Source organism: Macaca nemestrina, chromosome 10 (genome assembly GCF_043159975.1).
Source record: "Macaca nemestrina isolate mMacNem1 chromosome 10, mMacNem.hap1, whole genome shotgun sequence".
NCBI classification, from domain to species: Eukaryota; Metazoa; Chordata; class Mammalia; order Primates; family Cercopithecidae; genus Macaca; species Macaca nemestrina.
The window spans coordinates 43,316,289-43,343,005 of record NC_092134.1 but is presented as its reverse complement, the minus strand read 5'-3'; the positions used below and the strand labels follow the sequence as shown (position 1 = coordinate 43,343,005).

Below are 26,717 nucleotides of genomic sequence, written 5' to 3'. Positions count from 1 at the left end.
TTGTGTCTCTACAGAGATAAAAGGATGTAGAGATAAAGTCACTGAACTTGCATTAAATATTGGTGTGTCACTCACTCTAGACAATTTATTTGGGTGTCTAATTTTCACAGGGTTGTTGGGTTGTTGGAAGGTTTTTTTTTCAGCTGGAAAAGGCTGTATTTATTTTTCATGTTTTGAAAATAATGGCTAAAGTCATTTACTTAGCAAGCTGGTAACTCGACTTGCTACTAGCTGTTTACTTTAAAAGTAACCATCTGGGGTCCCGGCAAGGTGGCTTGTGCCTGTAATCCCAGCACTTTTGGAGACTGAGGCTGGAGGATCACTTGAGCCCAGCAGTTTAAAACCATCCTGGGCAACATAGCAAGACCTCATCTTTACCAAAAAAAAAAAAAAAAACTGGGAGTGGTGGCTCACATCTGTTGTCCCAGCGACTGACAGGCTGAGGTGGGAGAATGGCTTGAGTCTCTGTGGTCGAGGCTGCAGTGAACTGTGATTGTGCCACTGCACTACAGCCTGGGTGACAGAGGAAGACCCTGTCTCAAAAAATAAAAGTAACCGTTCGAATTGCTTTCCTACCATTTCAAATGGATTCAATAATTTTACTTGGCCCGAATGACTATCACAGAGATGGGCTGAAGGTGAAGAGTATTATGGCACTCCTTTCAATGGGTTTTATCATTTAGTTGGAATATTGCATGTATAGTTGTGTTCTTGACTATTTGGCATCCATTAAAATTGTTTAAAAATTAAAATTAATATTATTGTATGGCATCTAGATTAAGAAGACATCAAAAATACAGTTAAAGTATCAGTGAAATAATGCAACAGAACAAAGGATTGCATATACAGAATTTTAAAAAAATGTGCTATTTCTCATTCTTTATGAATTAGGTTTGTGACAGATGGGAGATAATATGGGTCATCTGGTAGTAGGAGGCCGCCATTATAACAAACACCTGTTCTGGGGTGTGATCTTCCCTCCCTTCCTCTTCATAGTAGTAGGGAAATCAGTTCAAAGGAAATATTTCAAAAGAAAAAATAACAACAGCTGCAAAAAAATGCATGAAACCTGCTATTCATCACTGTATTTTTATGTGGTTCTTGTACTACCTAGATCACAGGTATGGGGCTGTAAGACTATGGGATCTCCTCAGAAGGAAGAATCCAAAGAATTGTAGTCAAGATCATTCAGTCATTTACTAGCAGAGTTCTTAGACAGTTACTTCACATTTCTTAATCTAGTGTTCTAAACTGTGATTTGAGAGTTCATTGAGAAAATGTACGTGTACTTTATAAAAGAGTACAAAAAAAATCAACGATATATATCTTTTAAAATTGAAACAGGTTTCCCCAGAATGTGTTCCACGCTGGTAAAGTGTACTGTGAAAATCAAAGAGAACATACGATTGAGCATTTCTCAAACTTATTCGCCTTGATAACATTTTCATCTATTAAAATTCAGTATAATTGTGTTTAACTGAAACTACGTATCAAAATCACATAAAAGAGCATGGCAGGACAGGGCTTGTCCGGACCCACACCACGTCTCTTACGGCAGAATGGCTGGTGCAGAGGTTGTGGTGGGCAAGGATCATCTCTTCACAATTCTGATATGTACTCTAATTATTGAAGGAATTCAGGACATGCTACCCCAGAATACGGAGCTGTGGCATATTGCTTTTTTTCACCTCAAATAGTTATCATTTATTCCCCTAACTGAAACATTATATTCTTTGGCCAACATTTCCCTATTCTCTTCACTCTCTAGTCTCTGGTGACCACCATTTAGCTTTCTGCTTCTTCTATGTGTTCAATTTTTTTAGTTTCCACATACGAGTGAGAACATGCAGTATTTGTCTTCCTGTGTCTGGCTCATTTCACTGATTGTAATGTACTCCAGGTCTGTCCATGTTGTTGCAAATGACATAATTTTCCTCTTTTTGTGGCCAAATGGCATTCCATCATGTATATGTACCATATCTTCTTTGTCCACGTATCCACTGTTGGACACTTAGGTTGACTCCACATCTTGGCTATTGTGAATTGCGCTGCAGTGAACATGGTAGTGCAGCCATCTCTTCGACAAACTGATCTTAATTCCTTTGTATATATACCTAGTAGTAGGATTGCTGGCTTATATGATAACCCTATTTTTAGTTTTTTGAGGAATTTCCATACTGTTTTTCATAAAGGCTGCACTAATTTACATTCTCACCAACTGTATACCAGAGTTTTCTTTACTTCACATCCTTACCAACACTGTTATTTTTCCTCTTTTTGATAATAGCAATTCTAACAGATGCGAGGTGAAAATCTCATTGTGGTTTTAATTTTCATTTCCCTAGTGATTAATGTTGTCGAGCATTTTTCATGTATCTGTTGGCTGTGTGGATGGCATATTGATTATTTTCAAGCTGAAGTCACTTAAGAAACAGCAGGTGCAGGAAGGACTTTCTGATCTCCCTTTTTCTGCCGAAAAGCAGGCCATAACATTTCCTGTAAGAAAGATGCTTCCCTGTACCAGAAGAACATCCTTATCCCCAGAGATGGGGTGATAAGTAACCAAGTTATTGAATAACCCTTATCTTCCACTAGATTTCCCCAATATGTCTCTTAGTCACTTCCCCACAATTCACTGCTGCTAATCCAAATGTATCATTTCTTTGTCTAAATGCGTCCGGAATTGGTAGGTTCTTGGTCTGACTTCAAGAATGAAGCCGCAGGCCCTTGCAGTAAGTGTTACAGTTCTTAAAGATGGTGTGTCTGGAGTTTGTTCCTTCTGATGTTCAGACGCCTTCACAGTTTATTCCTTCTGGTGGGTTCGTGGTCTCACCGGCTTCAGGAGTGAAGCTGCAAACCTTCGTGGTGAGTATTACAGCTCATAAAGGCAGCATGGACCCAAAGAGTGACCAATAATAAGAGCATTATTATTCCGAAGAGCAAAAGAACAAAGCTTCCACAGTGTGGAAGGGGACGCGAGCGGGTTGCTACCACCGGCTCAGGCAGCCCACCCACATACTGCTGATTCGTCCATTTTACAGAGAGCTGATTGGTCTATTTTGACAGAATGCTGATTGGTGCCTTTACAATCCCTGAGCTAGACACAGAGTGCCGATTGGTTTGTTTACAATCCTTTAGCTAGACAAGAGTGCTAGACAGAAAAGTTCTCCAAGTTCCCACTAGGTTAGCTAGATACAGAGTACTGGTTGGTGTATTTACAAACCTTGAGCTAGACACAGGGTGCTGATTGCTGTATTTACAATCCCTTAGCTAGACAAAAAGGTTCTCTAAGTCCCTACTATACTCAGGAGCCCAGCTGGCTTCACCTAGTGGATCCTGCACTGGGGCTGCAGGCGGAGCTGCCCGTCAGTCCCGCGCTGTGCGCCCGGCACTCCTCAGCCCTTGGGCGGTCGATGGGACCAGGTGCCTCGGGCAGGAGGCGGCAGTTGTCAGGTAGGCTAGGGGCAGACCTGAGCCCCCGACGTCGGGGGCGGAGTAGGGGAGGCTCCGGCATGGCGGGCTGCAGGTCCAGAGCCCTGCCCTGCAGGGAGGCACCTGAGGCCCAGCAAAAATTCCAGCGCAGCACCGGCGGGCCGGCATTGCTGGGGTACCCGGCACACCCTCTGCAGCTGCTGGCCCGGGTGCTAAGCCCCTCACTGCCTGTGCCAGTGGCGCCTGGCCGGCAACTCTGAGCACGGCCATGGGAGGCCACGCCCACCCGGAACTCGAGCTGGCCCGCGAGCGCCAGAGTGCCATGCGCAGCCCTGGTTCCCGCCCACACCTCTTCGTCCACACCTCCCCATAAGCAGAGGGAGCCGGCTCCAGCCTCTGCCAGCCCAGAGAGGGGGTCCCACAGTGCCGTGGTGGGCTGAAGGGCTCCTCAAGCACCACCAGAGTGGACCCCGCGGCCGAGGAGGCATGGAGAGTGAGGGCTGCTAGCATGTTGTCACCTCTCATAAAGGTATACACACCTTCTGTTCTGCTCATTTCTTCAGGTCTTTATTTTCTTGTAAGGCCCTCAAGTGCATGTAAAATGTTAGTAAAATCTGTATGCTTTTCTCTCATTCATGTCTCATGGCAGTTTAATTTCTATGCCCCGGTGGAATCCTAGGAGGGTGGAGGAGAAATTTTCCTCCCCTACACATGAACATCTGCTCTAAGGAGAGAATTTTCAGACTTTGTGTAAATAAGAATTACCTGGAGCACTTGGTAAATACTCAGATGCCCAGGTTCCAAAGATTCTGATCAAGTAAGTCTGGGATGGAGGTCCAGGAATCTGCATTGTTCCAGAACACTCCAGGTGATTCTGATGCAGAGTTTTTGTGGACCAAATGTTGAGAAACATGGGTTTGCTGTTCACATCTCTGATTGCACATTAGATTCACCCAGGGAACTTTTATAATCCACTGATACTCAGGCATCACCCACAGAGACTCGGACGTGATTGTTCCAGGGAATGCCTGAGTACCACCAGGTGAATGTATTATTTAGCCAGGGCTGAGAATCACTGATCCAGCAGTCCCACGCCTGTCAGATAATAGGGTTCACATGGGCATGCTTGACTGAAGCACAGATTGCCAAGCCTAGCTCTTACAGATTTTGATTTAGAAGGTGTGGGTTGAAGTCCAGGAACTGATGTTTTTAATTAGCCAATGATCTGATTTTTGTTATTAGGCAAGTTTGGGATAAAAGGTATTAGATATCCTGAATACGCTTATCAGATGATTCAGTACCATTGTATAAAGTGGAACAGAGGTCCCTGGGATGATGAGACCTAGGTTAAGAAAGATTTGATAAGAAAGAAAAAGCAGAGCATGGTCAGGAACGGCAAACTTATGTGTCTTGAGAAAAGTAGGCAATGTGTTTCAGTGGTTGAAGGGCATTAAGAGCCGTAAAAAAGATAAAACAAGAATTAAGAAAAAAATCTTACATAGATTTTTCTATTTTTACACTTTTACACAGCTCTGTAGCCTCAATAATTCCAATAAGAGTTCTGAATTCTGCTAGAGTAATGTCTAATTTATGATACATTTTTGCAAACTATATCATTTTTAAATTTAGAAAAAATTTGTAAATTAAATGTTTTAAATATTAAAATGTTGTGTTTTGTGCCTGTTTCCTGAGGATCCATAGTCATTTTACATTTTAAATTGTTAACATTTATGTTGAATGTAGAACTCTCTTTACTACTTTTCAAGGTATTGAAAATTAAAATGTATTTGTGTGTGTGTGCACATCACATGGATTTTTTAATTCACTGTTGAACTTTACTATGGCTTTAGAATTTTCAATTTTAAAAAGCATGTTATCTTAAATTACATCCAATAATCAGAGAGCAATGTGGCCTCTTTGTGTGTATAATTCCAGGAAGCTAGTGTGTAATTCCAAAACCATATGGAAATGCCCACAGACACTTCCCATCTTGGTATAGTTACAGTCCATTGAAATATCTAATTTTCAGAAACATTTAACAAGGCTGATTCTAAATGCTTTCGTTTAAGGATACTTTGAGTAGTGAGCATTCTTAGAGGAATTTTAAAATTTACATTTATCTGATGGGATTGTTTCATGATAAATTCCCAGAGTTTGAAAAGTAGCAAAATGGATGGAAAATTACGAAATGGTTAAATGAATGATTCAGTTGTTAAAGATGTTTCAAATGGTTTCTTTTAGCTTTGAATGACTCCATTGATTTCGCCATTTAAATCCACTCTAAGAGAGCAACTCCAATTTCAGCTACCTTTTCCAGGCTTCTCCTCCCGGTAATCTTCACTGCCCTACAAGGCTACCCCTTCCTCATTTCCCCATCCACCCTTAGGCTCCAGGTTTATTCTCGCATCAGTCAGCTAGTGGGTAGACATAATAAACAGGGGTGGGAAGCAAAATGCTGAGCAAATTCCATCAGGAATGTGCCTAATAAACAGAACTGATGGTTAAGTAAATACAGGATATTTTAATAAATGCTATGAGTTTAATGTGGAGTATTTACAGAGAATTTGGGGAGAAAGGAGCACTGAATTGAATGTTTTCAGCAGTAGAGGGATTCAGCCGCAAAAACTATCCCTATTCCTTACCATGCTTTAGTTTTTGGAATTTAGACATATGCATCATCTTTGTCATTCTCCATTCATCAACCTGCCCTCTCCCCACTGAGCTACACACACTTTTAATTATGTCGCCACCCCCCACCCCCAAGAAAAGAAAGTGTCATCCAATCTCTCCAAAAGGGTTTGGATTGAAATGGGTGAATCTGTGACTCCCTGAAGTCACAGGCTCATTAGGAAGGGATCATCTCCCAGATGGCCTCCACAGGGGCCCTGAGTGCTATTTTCATTAGTTATTTAGACCTAGTTCTATTTATATCAGTTATGTGGTCTGTGTAGTGTTTGGAAAACATTTGTGGAACCTGCCAGGCCCACCATTATTAGAAATGTGAAGGACTGGAAAAATTAGGCATTTTGAAAAAACTGTTTTTTTTTGTTTTTTTGTTTTTTTGGTTTCTAAGGATTCCCCATGTGAATATTTTCCAATTTGGGAGCAGAGGAAAAGGAAAAATGTAGAAGATATTTTCCTGCTGTTTTTTTTTTTAAAATCCAGTCTTTAGGTCACACCCTAAAAATTTCCAGGGTAAAACGTCCCTCAGTACGTGTGTATTTTATGTTTAAGGACAGCAGTGTTAGCTTAGGCCTGTGGTTTCAGGGCAAAAAGCTGTTTTTGGAAAATACCAGATTCAGGGTTTATATTGGTTGATAGAAAATAGGCTCAGAGATTGTGTTACTTCCAACAAAACAGTTGGCTATATTTGGTAATCCCCTTTTATGTGTAGGAGGATACATTCCAAGACCCCCAGTGGATACCTGAAACAGAAGATAGCGCTGAGCCCTATATATACTATATTTTTTTCTATACATACGTATCATAAAATTAAATTTATAAATTAGGCTCAGTTAGAGATTAATGACAATAACTAGTAATAAAATAGAATGACTATAACAATATGTGGGGGGACTACTGCAGATATTGATAATCTCATCTTGAATTGTAATCCCCATAGTCCCCACATGTCAAGGGAGAGACAAGGTGGAGGCAACTGAATTATGGTGGTGGTTTCCCCATGCTATTCTTGTGATAGTAAGTGAATTCTCATGAGAGCTGATGGTTTTATAAGGGGCTCTCCCTGCTTCACTTGGCACTTCTCCTTCCTGCCACCTTGTGAAGAAGGTGCCTTGTTTCCCCTTCGCGTTCTGCCATGATTGTAAGTTTCCTGAGGCCTCTCCAGCCATGCTCAACTGTGAGTTAATTAAACCTTCTTTAAAAATTACTCAGTCTTGGGCAGTTCTTTATAGCAGTATGAAAATGGAATAATACAGATATGAAACTTCCAGTTGAGAAATTGCCCCTGTGTAATAGGTTGAGTCTTACTAAAAAATATAGCTAAGAGATGCTGTAGGAAAAATTCTGTTCTTTTATTCACTGGGTGACATTATTGAAGTCGCTTTTTGGAGGGCACGCTGGATTTCTCTCCTTACTGATCTTCCATTGCTATCAATAAATATTAAATATGGCCCACAAATTCCTTCTTGGCCTAGTTCTCTACTTTCTAATTTCTCTGTCTTCACTTATTCTTGTGCTACATAAATTATTTAAAGGCCTAATAAGACTGAGAAGAGTCTTAGAGGTTTTTCTACTTCAATACCTTCACTTTACAGAAATCAGGCCCAAGGACATTTAGTGGCTTGCCCAATGTCACCTAGTTAGTTCATGATAGGATCAGGACTTGACCTCCTTAAGTGGACTTCTGTCTCACATATAGAATGCCCTTTTCACACTGAGGCATCACCACGCCGACGCTGTATCCTCTAGCACTCTGTTCCCTCCCCCTTCCCTCCCAGGGAGGCGGGCACCAAAAAGAGCAATTAGAGTGAATAGGAGAGGAGGGAGGATGACAAAGAACAAGGCGATTGCTGTTTACCCAAAGGTAACGAGGGCTCCCTTTTCTTATCAGCCCTAAGAAAAGGACAGAGTGTTCCTTTCAGTAGGAGTTATTTATAAAACTCTGAAGGCTTTGCCAGTTGGGAAGGGGGTTCCAGAATTAAATCTCCATCATCCCCAGTTCCCTGTGAATTCTAAAAATGGATTCTATGTGTATGTCATGTTAATTCATATGGCCCCAGTGTTGGTGTGGAGCTGATGGAAGGTGAAAAATGCAGGCCACTGGAGCAGGCTATTAAGAGAAATTTAAATTATAGGCATAGGTAAATGGCTTTCTCCATGGAATTTCGACTAGAATGTAAAGTCCTTGGGGTTGGGGACTTTGTTCAGTACCGTGTCTCCTAGGCTTACTACACTGCCCTGGTACATAGAGGATGTCAGTAAATATTTATTAAGTGAACCAATGAATGAAATGGCCCAGTTTTAAGAACTCACATACACACACCAAAACAAACCCAAAACACCCAGAACACATACTCATCTCCTGCCACACTTAATCTCCTCTCCCCTCAGTGGCTCAGGTAATAATGTCATAACAGAGATGACTAAAAGCCTGCATTGTTTTTTTTTTTTTTTTTTTTTTGGCCATTGAGATGCCATCAGCTCCTCTGTAGTCATGCTTCTCTGCTTACATTTTAATTAAAAGATTATAATTCCTTTAAAGTAGAATTGCAGTGACAGCTGATGAGGCCCTACCTTTCATCAGAATGGCCCCACATTTTACCCTTTACGGCTCAAACCACAGAGTAACTGATTTTCTCTCTTTTGCACCATCATCCCATTGCTTTTATAGGAAGGTTATTTTCACTTCTGTGTCCAACAGAGAAATGGAGAAGTGACTAGATTTCCATTTCATTTATGGTTAAGAAACAAGTTAATGCTCTGAGAAGAGATTGTATGAGTATGAAAGGCAGGTAGCTCATGGAGAAATTCCCAAAGTAGCCACCAGAAAACAAATCTGTTTCAGCTGACATTTTAAGTAGTTCTGGTAGAATAAGAAATAAACTTTACTTTTGCTACTCATACCAACATTTGTAATATTAATTGTGCATATTTAGAACAAGACCTAGATAATTCTCTACTCTGAATTAGAAATAATTTTATAGCATCAAGGACATAGACGTGATAGAAATACTATAGAAACCAAGGAAGGGAGTAAAAACATTAGTAAGTAAATGAGGTCAACTCCGGGTTGGCTTTCATGGTACCACCATTGTTTGATTGGCTTTTTAAAAAATGTAATATTGGTCCCTACAAGTATGAAAAATCACAAATATTTCAACCCCTTTGGTCAAAGAGTTGGAAAAGTCATCTGAAATGCCTTTTTGCAAGGCATACTTGACACCAAGGTCCATGACAATATGTTTGTAAATGCATAAGAAGTTGAGAGTTCTTGTCTAGAGAAGTAGAAAAGAAATATAAGGTATGCCAAATACGTAATTAAAAATTTCTAACAGCCAGATTAAAGGAGATTAAATTGATTTTAATAATATATTTATTTAATCTCTTATATCCAAAATATTCAACATATTCTCAATGTAAAAATTATTATTATTATTATTGATACAGAGTCTCACTCTGTCTCCCAGTCTGGAGTGCAGTGGCATGTTCTCAGCTCTGCAACCTCTGCTTCCCGGGTTCAAGCAATTCTCCCACCTCAGCCTCCCGAGTAGCTGGGACTACAGGTGCCCGCCACCATGCCCACCTAATTTTTGTACTTTTAGTAGTGACAGGTTTCACCATGTTGGCCAGGCTGTTCTCTAACTCCTGACCTCAGGTGATCTGCCCACTTCAGCCTCCCAAAGTGCTGGGATTACAGGCGTGAGCCACTGCACCCAGCCTTAAAAATTATTAATGAAATATTTTGCACTTGTTTTTTCATACTAAGTCTTTGAGACCGGTAATGAATTTTACACATATAGCACATCTTATTTTGGACCAGCCACATTGCAAGTGCTCAGTAGCACATGTGGTGAGTGTCCACCATATTGGACAGTATAGCACTAGACTGTCAAGTTTCAGAATGGCTGATATAGGTTTTATAGTTCTTTGGTGTTTATAAATAGTTCTTGTTTCTGTTATTCCACTTGAATTGCATAGCAACTCTGAGAGTGGTTTTAAAGGCGAAGAAACTGATTAGTGATATTAAGTGCATTACCAAAATCCTGGCAGAGACACATTCCTTCAGGTATACCACCTTCCAGTTACTCATAGCCAGGAGCTCCATATCCCTTTGGGGTCTCTTCAGCACAACAGGTGCTCTAGAAAACAAATATTACTATTACTGACAGGTAAGCAGATTATCTTTACATCTGGTCAGTTGTTGGAAACCATAACAGCAAGTAAAATGATCACCAATTCATTACAATAAATAGGAATGTGGGCTTTGTAAGAGGACAAGATAATTTGCTAATATTTGGGATCTAGAAGCTGTGGGCAAAGAGACAGTAGTGAACATAATTCCACTTATTCATAGAACATGTTAGTCACATAATGATAGACATTGTGTTGGGTACACAAAGTTCTCCAGAGCTTCCTGATGCTGACCAGTAAATAGAAAATTGCACCTCCATTCAGGAAGTTACATTACAGAGCTACAAACTAGGGTCTGTGGGAGTGCAGAGGAGAACTTCCTTAGCTTTGCTAAGGAAAGGGGAGGAGATTGAATTGAGCCTTGAAATGGATGTATGCTATTAAGCAGACAAGGTGGGAGAAGGTTATTTCAGGCAGAGCAAACAGCAGGTAATAATGAGGCTAACACTTTTTTAGGCATGATGGGCATTATTCTAAGCTCTCTTATTTATTTATTATTATTTTTTTGGAGACAGAGTATCTGTTTCCCAGACTGTGGAGTGCAGTGGTGTGGTCAGAGCTCACTGCAGCCTTGAACTCCTGGGTTCAAGTGATCCTCCCACCCCAGGATCTCAAAGTGCTGGGACTGCAGGCATAGCCACAACTCCTGGCTCTTTACAAGTATAACCTAATTTGATTCTCAAAAAATCCTATTAAATATTTAATTCCAAGTTCAGGGGAAAGTAGCTGGGCAATTCTGAATATGACCTCTTTCCAGTTTAAAGAGTGATCACTCTATTGTGCAGAGAGCAACTGAAAGTGGGCAAGAATGAAAATAAAGAAGCATATTGGTGTGCGTGCTGTTTCATTGGTCCAGGGGAGAGCTGAGGTTTGGATAGGGAACTTCCACTAGAATGTCTACCTGTGCTTTTTTGAGTTGGAAAATCTAGAGTCAACAGGGCTACACTGTATAACATTACATAAGGAGAAAGGAAAAGTGGTGGATAAAAAGTTAAATGCTGGCTGACCAACGTATGTTAACAAACTGGGGGAAGCCCCACTTAAGCTGTTCTTCTATCACCTATGTCCTAGAAAAGGATTAAAAAAAGAATACACTGTTCTTTGATGTTCCCAAAAGCCCATATGAGGAAAGAAATTTAAAACAAAGACACTAATATTATGTTTTAAATGACCACAATAAATCTGCCGCAAGAATAATACATGTATTTTGGGCAACTGAAGCATTATATCTCCCAAGCATTCTTTAGCTGACAACTTTCTTTTTTCTGTCACCATCATTTTACTGAGACAGTTCTTGCAAAGAGATGTTATCAGCTAGGATGCTTTCTGCTAAAACTATCAGCAGATCTTATTTAAATGAGCTCATGAAATTGAAAAGTCCAGAGGTAGATCTAGCTTTAGAAAAGGCTTGACTTGGTAATGTATCAGGGTGACTGATGACTTGGTTTCTTGCTGACTTTCTGTCTTGAGAAGGCTGCCATCAACTCCCATGGCCATTTGCTTCCTTGTTCACAATCTGGAACATCTATGTCCCAGGATTTCCAATAAAATCCTGAGGTTCACCTAAACCATCTTACGTTTACATGCCCATCTATGAACCCGTTACTCATGGCAGGGAGACACAGCCCTATGGAACTAGTGCTGTGGTTAGTTCCTACACAATTCATATGGCTGAGAATGAGTAAAGCAGAAAATCTTCCTGGGAACAGAGAAAATCTGGAATTCTCTTACCAGAAGGCAGAAGAATAAAAACTGGGCAACAAAGAGCAAGCCTTCACAAGTGCCCAAATCCAAGTGCTACCTACTAATAATCCGCTTAGTCTCTCTGCATTATGTGACCCCATTTCCTCTTTGAAGAAATCTCATTTCTTCATTTAATTAAACCACTTACATCCGTTTCTTGGTACCTCTATGATTGTTGTGCCCATCTTTGGGAGATCATCCCCCTCTGTCTGTGTCTTAAGCATTGGTTCCCCCAGGGTTCTGTTCTTACCTTTCTTCTCTTCCTGTTCACTCCTGGACTTTGCTGACCTAAGCCAGGATTCAACTATCACTGGTACAGAGATTCTTATCTAGGCTCTACAATCCCTTAAAGTATCCAAGGAGACTTCAGAGTGTTGATGAATCTCCCAGAGATTGTATGCACTATTGTGCACATATGTATATATAGAAAAACTGATAACTGTCATTAGTTTTTCCAAATGAATCGGGAGTAAAAGTTTAAAGCCATCATTACTTATGCCATTATCATCCCCAAAGTAACGTGTCCCTTCAGACCTGTCTCCTTAGCTCTAATCCTGCCTTTCCCAGTCTCTGCATCTGCTTCCAGAGGTCTCGCAGGCACCCTAGTTCAGATTAATGCACTTTTGTGAAGTTACAGGCCACTTACCTACTGTTTTAGGTAACTCAGGGCTAAGAAATGGTCTCTTATCTCCAGTGCTTTATAGTTTAGTGCGTTGTATTGATTCACTTTAAACTCAGTATTCGTTTTGCTAAACCTCTTCTCTTGTTTTCACCATTTTATTTAAGGACCACAATTGAGCTTTCTGCCCAAACCAGAAACCTAGGAGCTACTCCAGGACATGACTCTAGTAGGTTGAGAAATAAGTTAATGCTTGTTAACCTACTAGAGTCACTGTGCTGGGATAGCTCCTGGGGAAGTAGATTAGTCTGTCTTGATTACTCTGTAGAGTGAATATTTATATTTTACATTAAATGTAATTTTATATTTGGAAACAATTTTTGTTTTTAATACACATTACAGAAATAAAGTTTGACAAATTATCTCCTGACTAATAGGGATAAACTAAAGAGAAGTGTTTTTTAAGTGTGGTGGGATAGGGCATGTTCTGCTAGAGGCACACATAAGAATGTTTCCAAGGGGAAGTGTGATGGTTTTATTAAGAAGGGATCATGGGTTTAAAAATAAAGAAACATTCTCCTAGAATACCCCCAACTTCTCAAAAAGCATATGTAACCTTCTACTAGTACTCGTCCTTTCTGCCTTCCAGATCTTTCTCAAGTTTATCTCCCACCCTTCCATTTCCGTTGCTGCTGCTGGAGTGCCAGGTCCCTCGGCAGTATCCTTTCCCTGGCTTATTACCCTATTTGCAGACAGTCTCCACACTCTTTTGGTATCTAATCTCATTCTGTCCTTGCCCCTCCCTCCATCCTACCTAGGAAACCAGAAATATATTTCTTAACCAGAAATCCATTAAAAAACAAAAATGCTGGTCACTCCAGTGTCAAATCATTTAGTGATGTCCTATTGTCTACAGAAAAAGCTAGTCACATTCTTTAGCACATTGGATTGCTTTAAAGACCTTTTATCATATGACCTTTCCTTACCTCTTTATCTTCTCTCTTCTCTCCTTCCCCACTTCCAGTATATTCTTGAACTTCTGAGATGCTGTCTTCAAAGGCAGAATGCCCCCCAAATTTATCTCGATCATCTGTCTTCTCCACGTGATAGCATTTTCTGCTTTTTTCACATTATCAGTATGAGAAACTGAACACCGTCACAGCATAGCCCTTACCAATGGTGATTTGGTAACAATATGTTTAGATATAAAGAATATTACTATAAATTTTATTTTTATCCTAAGAGGTCCTGCCTGGGCACTCATACAGCTGTTTCCTTACTGTTTCTGATCTGCATAATGAGCACAAGACAAAGTGTTTTTTCTTTTTTCCCTTTTATTTAGAAGCAAATTTCTGCATCCTAAAGTTTAAAACAGAACTATGGAACATTATCATCTAACTGACACCAGACATGTTTTTTTTTTCTCATTAATCTTAAACTCTGAAGGAATTACTGAAGTCTCATATCCCTTGATCTGACACTTTAAGAATCAGGAACAGCCACAAAGACAACAGCTGAGAGATAAGATGTAGATTAAAAGAACCATTAACTCACAATGGCATTAGAAGAAAGATCATAAGTGCTGAATTCAATTTGGACATTGTTCAAAGCACTAAGTAAAGTGGGAGGTGGAAGGCTGTAAATAGTTTTTAGTGTCCTGGAACTCGACTAAATTTTCCCTTGGAGCAGCAACAGAGCAATCTAATTGTTAAAAAATTAGGTAATTTGTTAGCCACTTTCCTCTCCATGAGCCACTAAATTTCTGCTGCTTTGTTCAGAGAGGCTGTATGGCTAGTGGTTAGGAGTATATCCTTGGAATCATATTCCTAGGTTTGAGTTCCAGTATCTTGATCCTATTGTGAGATGTCAGGTAGGTGATTAACACTCTGTGCCTCAGTTTGCTCATCTTTAAAATGGGAGTCATAGCATCTGCACCAGGTGGTATTGAGACATTTAAATAGACGACATGCGTAAAGTCCTTAGAATGACATCTCTCATATGTGCTCTACGTATCTAGTTATTATTATTTTCTGTTGAGCGTTATGTCTTTCTAGGAGACCTTGCTAATTACATTAATTTCCCCAGAGTTGTGAGGAAAATAATCATAGTAAACCTTTATGAAGGCTTCCTTTGTGCCACACTCCAAGCACTTACATATATATATGTATTTACCCCCAATTAGGAGATGAGAAAACTGAGGTACACAGAGGTTAAGCAAAATTCTCCAGGGGACACATCTTCAAATCTGACTGTGGAGTTCATGCTCTGAACCACTGTGGTGAGAGAAATGTAGGAAAGGCAGTTTTAAATAAGTGGTCCTAACAGTTTGAACTAGCCTCACTGTTTTCGTTATGTCTGATTCCTCCTCTTAAACATACTGCATTCCAGGTAGCTGAACCTGCACGCGGTAGGATGTCTTAGGCCTAGGTGCAGGTTAGGATTCCTGGCTGGCTAGAGTCAAGGCAATCTGTAGACCAGTGTGTTGCCCACACACCCCCACCTCCAAACACTAGAACCAAACCAAGTGGATAGTTAGCTGTGTCATCGATTTGAAGGGCTGAGGGATGGGAAGATGTGTGTCTACAGCAGGACATGGTGGCAGAGGTGGGTGAAAGAGCCTGGAGTAAGGCCCGGGGTCAGTGGAACGCAGTGCCATCATTTATTATGTGGTGGCATTGGCAGTGAGCACAAAGGAACCCAGAAGGGACATCGATTTGACATGAAAAAAGGTTCCAGAAACTGTGCAAACCAAAGGCATCCATAAAATTCTCTTATATTTTTGAGTTATTGCACTAGACTGGCACTAAAGAAAAATCACTTTCCTAATATCCACAAAGACAAAATGCAAAGATATGTGCACGAGGATTCTCATTACAACATTATCCAATGAAATAGTCAAAGAATTTGAACTGCCTAATGTTTGACAATAGTGGAGATGATAAGTAAAATAAAAATGTACCACCTGATTTAATATTATGCAGCTACTAAAGCAGTAATTATAAGGACTATGGAATAACAGGGAAGCATACTTAAAAATATTTTAAGTGAAAAGAGCTGAGTATAAAATTGCATCACTAAGTAAAATTATATAGGTAGAGATTGGAAGGGAACACAAAAATGCAGTAAAAGGTGAATTTGGTTGTAGTTGTAAATTATTTATTCTTACTTTCATCCATGCTTTTATTAATATGATCCAGGGAGGGGTTAGGTAGAGTTCCAAGCAGAGTATAGAACCAGTACAGATGCTCAGGTTGAAAGAAAGTTGCATGTAGGGTCATGACAACTCAACATGTTCCAAACAGATACCTTCTTTTCCCTGGACCCTTCCCTTTTGCTAGGGAAAGACATTATCATTCTTCCGGTTCCCTGTGGTGCACACTTGGGAGTCATCCTGGATACTTTCACTGAACATCCACATCTACTCAGACATGTAATGGTGATTCTAACTCTGAAACTGCCTGGAAATCAGTCCTTATATCTCCTTCCCCTTTGCTATTGCCTTAGATCAGGCCCACATCAATTCTTGTCTAAATATACTTTTCCCCTACCCCTTCTCATGATGGAAGATGGAAGCAAGCATGAGACAGAGCAGGAGGGGCCAGGCTAGCTTTTATAAATCACCTGCTGTTGTGGTAACTAACTAGCTCTTGAGATAACTGTATTCATCCGTTCATGAGGGCAGAGACCTCATGACCCAGTTGTCTCTTATTAGGCCTTACCACCCACCACTGTTGCATTAGGGATCAGGTTTCTAACACATGAATTTTGAAGGACACATTCAAACCATAACATATACTCTTTCCCTTTTCCAAAATTTTGCTGATAAGCCTTATATATTGTTGTCTCCATTTTCTCTCTTTGTCCTTGTGTGTGTTTTTTGTTTTTGTTTTTATATTTTACTTAAAATTTTTTCTTTACTGTTATTCTGGCCAAGTTTGAGTGGTGATGGTGATAAGTAAGTGCGTGTGTGTGTGTGTGTGTGTGTGTGTATGTGTGTGTGTGTGTTTAATTTACCATGTTCTGTGAACCCTTTCTTGGTAGGCCAGGGGCAAGTCTGCTATAGGCCTGATGCTGCAGTTAGCAGGTATATAGTTGTGGTACAGCAAGAATTTCTTGTCTGCTAAATAGGCAGACTTGTGGGTGACAACATAGTCCCTTCCACAGCCTAAAAGTTTGAATATCTGAGAACCTGGGGTTCTGAATCCTCTGACCTCGGTTTCTTCCCACCAAGCACAGTGAGCTTTAGGGACACTTCTTGAGGAACTAGCAATGCATCAGGAGCAGCTTGTGCTCACTTGTACCTTCGATTTTGTGCGATCATTGTCCTGCCAGTTTGAAGTTTTGGTAGTCAACCAAAGGGAATGAAATAAACAGTCGCTGTTATCTTTCAGCTTTAAAAAAATAATTTTGATAGTTTTTGAGGAACAGTTGTTTTTTGGTTACATGGATACATTCTTTAGGGGCGATTTCTGAGGTTTTGGTACACTCCACTCATCCGAACAGTGTACACCATATCCAATATGTAGTCTTTTATTTCTCACCCACTCCCCTCTTCCTCCTAAGTCCCCAAAGTTTATTATATCATTCTTATGCTTTTGTGTCCTCATAGCTTAGCTCTTACTTATAAGTGACAACATACAATACTTGGTTTTCCATTCCTGATCTGCTTCACTTAGAGTAATGGCCTCCACCTCCATCTAAGTTGCTATAAAAGCCATTATTTTGTTCCATTTTATGGCTGAGTAGTATTCCATGGTATATATTTACTGCATTTTCTTTATCCACTCGTTGGTTGATGGGCATTTAGGTTGGTTCCTTATTTTTGCAATTGTGAATTGTGCTGTTATAAACATGCATGTGCATGTGTCTTTTTCATATGACTTCTTTTCCTTTGAGCAGAAACCCAGTAGTGGGATTGCTTGACTGAATGGTAGTTCTACTTTTAGTTCTTTAAGGAATCTCCATACTGTTTTCTGTAGTGGTTGTACCAGTTTACATTCCTACTAGTAGTGTAAGATAAAGTGTTCTCTTTTCACCACATCCATGCCAGCATTTATTTTTTGATTTTTTAATTATGGCCATTCTTGCAGGAGTAAGTTGGTATTTCTTTTTCTTTTTCTTTTCTTTTCTTTTCTTTTTTGAGATGGAGTTTCACTCCTGTTGCCCAGGCTGGAGTGCAATGGCACAATCTTGGCTCACCGCGACCTCCACCTTCTGGGTTCAAATGATTCTCCTGCCTCAGCCTCCCAAGTAGCTGGGATTACAGGCATGAGCCACCATGCCTGGCTAATTTTGTATTTTTAGTAGAAAGGGGGTTTCTCCATGTTGGCCAGGCTGGTCTCAAACTCCCAACCTCAGGTGATCTGCCCGCCTCAGCCTCCCAAAGTGCTGGGATTACAGGCAGGAGCCACTGCACCCAGCTGTAAGGTGGTATTTCATTGTGGTTTTTAATTTGCATTTTCCTGATAATTAGTGATGTTTGACTTCACACTTTTAGGAAAAAGAATTGACTGCTATATATGTTTTTATTCCCTTTATGTCTTGGTTATGTTCTACTCCAAAACTTCTAAGATTTACAAGATTTATTAGTTTTCATGTCTTTTCTCTATCCATTAGAATGTAGTCTCCTTGAGGGCCAGACTGAGGCTGGGCACAGTGGCTCATGCCTGTAATCCCAGAAATTTGGGAGGCCAAGGTGGGCAGATCACCTGAGGACAAGAGTTCAAGGCTAGCCTGGCCAACATGGTGAAACCCCATCTCTACTAAAAATTACAAAGATTAGCTAGGTGTGGTGGTGGGCTTCTGTAATCCCAGCTACTTAGGAGGCTGAGGCAGGGAGCATTGCTTGAACTCGGGAGACAGAGGTTGCAGTGAGCCGAGATTGCCCCCACTGCACTCCAGCCTGGGTGAGAGAGTGAGACTCCATCTCAAAACAAAGAAACAAAGAAACGAACAAAAAAACCCCGAATCATCTCCATCGTTGCATTCCTGGTAACATACCTGTCACATAATAGACGCTTAATATATATTTGTTGAATTAATGAATTCAGGGATCAGTGGCATATCGAGTGAAATATATAAAATCAGTTATGTTGTTTTGGTCATTTGCAATGACTTACAGAAAAATCAATATTGAAGGTTCCTATTAGAAAAGCAAGTACTCTTCAATGATTAGACAGCCTACAGTGATTCCTTTTCCTCAACAAGAATTAATCTCCGTTTCTGTTTTTTATTTTGTTTCTACATCTGTGTAAAGATTTATTTTATTCTGCTTGGTATTATATATAGTTAGCTATCCATCTGCCTTTATAAGATTATAAGCTATTTGAGGGTAGAGGCTGTACCAATTATCTCTGCCTTCTCGTAGTGCAAAGAACAATGCACATATACAATGAATTCAATCCATGTTTGCAGAATTATATTAAACTGTCCTGAATTTGTCACATATGCAAAGGTGGAATATATGCTGGTGAGTATGTGAGATTGTTAGTGGGCAAGGGAAGAAAATAAGCAGAGATTTGCTGTTTGATCTGAATCACTTTACTTCTATAAATAGATCAACTGAAGTTTTAGCATATTGAGCAGGCTCTGATTTCATACTCCTCCTTATTCCTTATCTTACACAAAGAACTTTTCTATGGTGCCAAGTAACAGGGGATTGGCATATAAATCAGTAACATGTCAATATGTTTTATGAAAAATTGATACATAGTCCTTACCAAAACAGTCAATAATTTAGATACTTTAAGAATTATTATCCTGACACGTATTATCAGATTTACATAGAATGAATTTTCTATTTAGGATGGCAACACCTACATGTCCAATTTTTTCTTTTACTTCTCAAAAAGAGAGAGCAAATTATACAAAGCTATTGCTGATGAATCCTTGAAAATGTTGAATGACAAGGAGAATAAAATTACTTCTCAGTCCATGTACAAAAACTATACCAAATCAAAGGCGCGATTCAACTCTCAAGTATACTATAGCGTGCTTTGGGTGGTGCAAACATAGAATCTAGTGGCATTGAACAGATGTTTCTGGAAAAATGTTATAAAGTTCCTTCAAACATTCAGTAAGTATATTTATTTGAATCACTTTAATAACAGGGATGTATATAGGTGCTTAAAATAATACAAGTAGCACCTATATGATACAAGCCATTGAGCAGGGAAAATGATTTCCCAAACTGCAAATAGGCAGGATAACAAATATATTTCATGTTGAAAATTTGGGTCACTTTCATACCACAGAATAATTCAGTGGTGATGATAAAAATATTAAACTTTAAATATAGGGTCTAAGGTTTAATCGGATTTCTGAAAATAGCTAATAGCACAATCTGTAAAGTGCCAAAAGAAAAAAATATGTATAATATGAATTTTGGATCAGGGTATGAGCTGCTAGGAAAAAACATGAGACAGGAACAAATATTAGTAATCTGAAGATGAGTAATAAATTGAATACTTAAATTTAAAGGTTTCTGGAAGTTTTAGCATCTAAAGATGCTAAAAGATGTAGGACAATTCAGGTCAAGGCTCTGTAGTAAGCCCTTGAGTGAGGAATAGATCAGGCGAGAGCAACAGGATACCATGATCCCAAGGCTGTGAATATCATTCATGTGCTAGACTCTGCTTGTATGCTCTAACCTGTGAAATTTTCCCTTCTTTCTCAAGTCTGTATCCTTCCTGTACCTAAACATGGCTTGTCAACTGGTGCACACCTCTGGATCCTCATATAATTTCTTATATTTGCTTACCCCAGTTTGTGTTTTCCAGCTTGGTTACTTGACTCAAATTATTTGACTCACAATTGCATGCTATATTTGGTGTGTTTATGTTAGCTTATACTTTAAGACCATGAAATCTTTAGTAACTCAAAAGAAAAGGTTTAATTCCTTCCTGGGTAGACCAAAGGTTGCAGAATTCGAAATTTTGTCATTGATGACAAAGGGGTAATTTGAATACATTTTGAACAAGAGTTGTATTCTCTGGGGGGAATTTAGCCAGATAAAATGCAATATATTTCTTTGAGTAATTTTAATTCTCAATAATGTAGAATGAAAAATATTTTTTTTTTTTGAGATGGAGTCTCGCTGTCCCCCAGGCTGGAGTACAGTGGTGCAATCTTGGCTCACTGCAACCCCCGCCTCCCAGGTTTACACCATTCTCCTGCCTCAGCCTCCTGAGTAGCTGGGACTACAGACGCCCACCACCACGCCTGGCTAATTTGGTTTTTGTATTTTTAGTAGAGATGAGGTTTCACCGTGTTAGCCAGGATGGTCTCGATCTCCTGACTTTGTGTTCCACCCGCCTCGGCCTCCCAAGTGCCAGGATTACAAGAATGAGCCGCTGTGTCCGGTAGAAAAATAATTTTTATCTTTTCTGGGACTGATTCTCGAGCTGTGAAAATTGATGGAAAATAGAGTTGTTTTATAAGTCAACTTTTTACAGTGAAAAATCAACAAAATATTCTGCATTTACAAAATATTCTTCCCTTACATTTTCGAAGATCAGCTTCATTTCTTGGTTTCAGGGATGCTTTACTTTTTTAAATCCTCCCCACCCCTAAGTAACCTCTCCCAATTGTCTTCCAAGTACTATCCATGATTGCATTCCCTGTTCTTTCTCTCCAGTTTTGTTTGTCCTTTGCTTATCTTATGTACTCTTGTAGCTTCTATCACCCTTTTAGTGATGGCTCAAATCTACATTTTCAACCTTTTCAAAGCCCCAGGCACCTATTTCCATTGCCTGCCAAATATCCTTATGTCTAAATCCACCTATATTTAAAATTTACTATTTCACATGGACACAAAGAAGGAAACAACAGACACTGGGGTCTGCTTGCGGGTGGAGAGTGGGAGGAGAGTGAGGATAGAAAAAGTAATCGGGTACTGTGGTTATTACCTGGGTGATGAAATAATCTGTACACACACCAAATCCTGTGACATGCAATTTACTCATATAACAAACCTGCACATGTATTCCCTGAATCTAAAATAAAAGTTGGAAGGGAAAAGTAAAAGAAAGTGGTATTATGGGTAACTCTGCTTTCTGGCTAACTTAAACTCGGATATAGGTACTGCTTAGTCTTTGAGGAGTCTTTGACAAATTTGGCATTCCTCAAATTTGTGCCAAACTTCTTAGAAGTGCCGATTGAAAAGGTATAAAATTCAGTCAGAAACGTCAAAGTAAGAATCTGAGGCCATTTTTTTTCTCTGATAAAGTTTGATTCTGTTAATATTTGCCCTTCTAGGTATTTTTTTCTTCTCTCGCCATGTTTTCCTATGCCATTGTTTTAGTTTCCAATGCTGCTGCAACTGTGCTTTTAAAATATCAAAATTTTGTATTCACATATTAATTCTTTTTTTACATTGTAATAAACTGTTTACCAACTAATATAATTTAATAGAAAAGCCCTGTAAGTTTGTTAGACTATTTCTGAAGGAAAAAAAAATTAACACATCTCAGATACAGCAGCAACAACAACAAACTTTTGTGTAGCCCTTTACAATTCACAAGGTGCTTTCAACATACGTTATCTCATTGAATCCTCACAGCAACCAGAGTTGAGGTAGGTATTTTTGCCAATTTACAAGTGAGGTAACTGAGACTCAAAGGTTCCAGGACCTTTAAAGATATACCCAGCAAATGATTGGTAAAAATGGACCAGAAAACCAGATCTTTTGACGCCAAGTCTCATTTAATGCCAAGTGTTTATTTCTCAATGTGGAATTATACCATGCAGTATTAAAAATAAAAGGTCTTACAACTGATCCCACTTTTCAAAAACGGAAGCTCTTATGAGGAAAAATTTAATGTCTTTGATTTATATGAAAATTCATGACTTGTTCAGTTTCAAAATTAATTTGGCCAACACTGCCATGACTTTAGTCTCTCTCTTTTGGAAGTACTGATAAATTATATAGCTTTCCCTTTGTTTTAAGATCACAGGAAGTCCTCTACTGAAGAGCACATGTGTAGGATCTGTGAATCTGAACACTAATTCAAAGTCCATCCCTCCTTGACCTACCAGCAAATGCACTAAGAAAATAAAAAGTCTGTTCTCCTCTATAGGAGATAGCGGCAGAACATAGGTTATAAGCAGTCACCCTGTGAGAAATTAGTTTCTTCACAACTCAGAGGAGAGAGGGAAGGCATCATACTAAACCTCTATTGAGCCTCGGGTGCCCCAAACTAACAGGCATATTGCATTTTACATGGATGGATTCATTACCACAATCATGACCAAAGAGCGGTTACAAGGCATCCTCTTGTGGTACTAGTACAAAACAAATAGAAAATATGGCCTTTACCCTGGAGCAGCTTGCTGAAGCGTCTTCTAAGGTCTGCCACCTCTAAATCATGGCTCATCACAAAACAAAGACATGGAACTTGACACGAGCAAAGAAAACAAAGGAAAACAGGCCACTAAATAACTACCATATAACCAGCTAAAATAGAATAATTACAAAGTGAATAGGGACACAAAGAGGAATAATATAAACAGTTTCCTGATTAGTGCCACAGTGTGGCATGACTAGGGCACTAAGAAACAACTAAAGCTAACAAACCAGTCTGGCACAGAACCAAGAGGGACGGTTGTTCTTTCCCAGTTAACCTTAATACTGGTGGTGCATCTAAGAGACAGCGTTGCATCAGCAATAGCTCATAATAATAAAAACAAAATCATGGAATGAACTTGGTGTATGCTGAGGATCAGAAAAACCAACAGTATTTGGCTATTAGCAGTTTAGTCACATGTACACAAAGATTATATCACATACAAACACTTAGTCCAAGTCATATATCACCAAGCTAACAGAAAAAGAATAGCAATTCCAAACATTTTGCTAGCACATAACTTTGCAAAAAATGAAATTAGGAAAAAAAAGAACCATGCAATTTTACATTTTTTGATGCTTGTTTTCAAGCTGCTACCAAATTTAGAAAATCACTTCCCTTTATAACAAAGGGCTTTCAGAATCTAAATATCAAATGAAATTCTAGCATTTAAAGAGTTTATTAGACACATACAATTACATCAATGAAATTATGTGTGAGCTACAAAATGGAAAATTAGGAACTCACGTTGATAAAACCTCAAACACATCTCAGAATAAATTCAAGCTTTTTAGCTTAGCATCTATATCTTTATCAACTTTTTAATGCATAAGGACCCATTTTAAACACTTAGGTAATAAAATTCAATGTTCTATGCTAAATGCAGAGAATTTTATAGTCCACAGCATGATTTATAGTTACATTATCACCTTTCTTCCACAATGCTTACATTACTTCACAATTATAATAATTATTAAGCTATTGATATGAAGCAGAGCACTTCCTCAAATTAAGGTACCTTTCGCTGTACGTAGCAAAGACTGCCTTCCTGCGGTAAGTAAAGAAGTGACTTGAAATACTGGGTGGAATTTCTTTATCCAACATAGCACCAATGCGCCGGCAATACAACAGATGATCAGGAGCCACATGCTTATTGGACGAGACCAGTTCCTCGTAGCTCGTGTTGTGCGCATTGCCCTCCCAGTCCAACCTCTTCGGCAACAATTGGTACTGCTCCAACTCATGCACGAGTACCTGGGCCGCTCTCCAACACAGACCCGCCGAGAGGTACCGCGCGATGAGGAAGTACAGCTCCAACTCCATGAGACGCACTGGGCCTCTGGTGGACGAGGCCTCCGCGGTGGCTGGCGTGTGGCGGGAGGCGGGAGGCGGGAGCCAAGCACGTGGGCCGCGCCGAGGCCTGACCGGCCGGCGTCCCTTCTCCTCAGGCACGTACTCCACCGCCATCATGCCGTGCACGCAGCCCTAGTTCTTCTTCTTTTTTTTTTTTTTTTTTTTTCCGCATTAGAATCAACTGGGACGCTTTTATTTTTCTCCCAGATTTATTGAGGTATACTTAACAAATATAAAATGTAAAATTGTATATATTTTTTAAAATCAGTATTTTCAGCCGGGCGCGGTGGCTCAAGCCTGTAATCCCAGCACTTTGGGAGGCTGAGACGGGCGGATCACGAGGTCAGGAGATCGAGACCATCCTGGCTAACACGGTGAAACCCCGTCTCTACTAAAAAATACAAAAAACTAGCCGGGCGAGGTGGCGGGCGTCTGTAGTCCCAGCTACTTGGGAGGCTGAGGCAGGAGAATGGCGTGAACCCGGGAGGCGGAGCTTGCAGTGAGCCGAGATCCGGCCACTGCACTCCAGCCTGGGCAACAGAGCAAGACTCTATCTCAAAAAAAAAAAAAAAAAAAAAAAAAAAATCAGTATTTTCTTAAAAATTCAACGTTATATCCCTGAAACAAGAACTATCTCGGTCATCTTTGTGCTGTCTCCTCAGCCCCTAAGTAGTTTCTGCTCATTCTTATCTCCACTATCACCATCATATGTCCTCTAATGTTTTTAAATCACCATTGTCCTCATCCACTATTTCATTATCAGTAGTACAGCTTCTATATGAAAGGTAGGACAAGTGCTTGATTCTTTCTCATTATTTATCATCTTCACTGCCTTTTAGCTGATTTATTCTGGCAGAGTTCTGACTTCTACCATTCTTTTGCCCTTCCAATTTATATTACATGTAGCTATCAGATTAGTCTTTTCAATGCACAGGTCTGACCAATTGCTATTACCCAATTATATTCAAAGTGGTCAAGACATTCCTTATAACCAAATGTGACTCTACCTTTCATCTGTATTTCCAGAGTACTTTTAAATTACACTTCTAAAGATAACTTAAAATTATTGCTGCAATATAGATTAGGCTATATATGATTAGTGGACCATATTTTAGAATGAGAGCCAAAATTCTAGTGGCCACAGACTACAAAACCAGTTAAATAACACTTCTTATGGAAGTCTTAACAAGGTTTATTTCTTTCTGGGCTTACCATGGTAATCATTTATGCTTGGTGAGAATGCAGTTTGTTAATGAATGGACTCGAGCATTTTAACAGCCTAGATAAATCAATTTTTATTCAGATGGTGTTACTTTCCGAGAGTTATTTGCAACACAAACAACAAAACATGTCATAATAAATAAAACAATACATCATTAAGTTTTTGGTGGAAAAATCTGTTCAGGTTTTTTTCTTACAACAGTAATGCTTGTTATAAAAGTCTAATAATGTAGAAATGTGGAAAGTCAAATGTGAAAGTCTCCCTTCACGAATCTCACAGCCGACTATTAATAATTAGATTTGTATCCTTTAACATTTTTTTCTATGTACCTACAGGCATTTGAAATAAAAGAGCCCTTCATGTTATTTCTGTTACAGAACCAGGAAGATCCTGATAAAGACACTGCACTCCACCCAGATTCCCTTGGAGTCTATGCGCTGTTTCTGGGCTCATCCTCCAGCCTCAGTGTGTTTGCTGTAAGTCTGTCTGTCCTTGGGCTCCTGGAAGAGTTTTGCAGTGCATAGGGGATGGAAGTACTTGGGAATTGATGTCCCACTAGATCAGTCTGTAGTTAATGACTGGTGCATGAAGAATTCACCTCCAGAGCTCTTCTGGGATTTGGCTGAGGCTGGAACTTTGCCTCAAATTGCACCCTTGTTTGATTTCCTCTTCACTGTCCCATTGGCCCTCCTCTCTACAAGTGTCTTTGCAGCACTTTCTTCCTATCACCTGCATATAAATCCTTGTCTCAGGGTCTGCTGGTGGGGAACTCAGCACAGGGAAAGTATGCAAAGAACTGAACAAAACTGACATACTTAAGGGAGAATTTGTGACTCTGTTTCAACTTGTCTTCAACTAAATGACCTCAGGCCTTACACAGGGGCATTGAAATTTCCCTCTTAGAAATGCAGTTACACATTTAAGACCTTTAAAGTTATAAAAAGAGATTTTAAATAGTGACAATTAAGACTCAACACCAAACATAGTGTATAGTTTTATAACTGTTCTCTGGCTAAAGAAACAAATAAAACCACTTCTCATTATCAAGATCCTCCAACTACTTGCAATGCAGGAGGAGGCAACTTTATAACACAAAGCAGTGGGAAAAAATTATTTAAAAGTGATAGCGTAT

General features: G+C 39.6%; 1 long non-coding RNA gene and 1 pseudogene across 1 annotated transcript in view; both read right to left on the bottom strand.

Annotated features, from left to right (window-relative positions):
- LOC105483751 (uncharacterized) overlaps positions 1–26,717 on the bottom strand; it is a 68,627-nt gene that overhangs the window by 8,066 nt on the left and 33,844 nt on the right. The window lies entirely within an intron of this gene.
- LOC105483750 (bromodomain and WD repeat-containing protein 1 pseudogene) lies at positions 24,015–24,477 on the bottom strand (annotated as a pseudogene).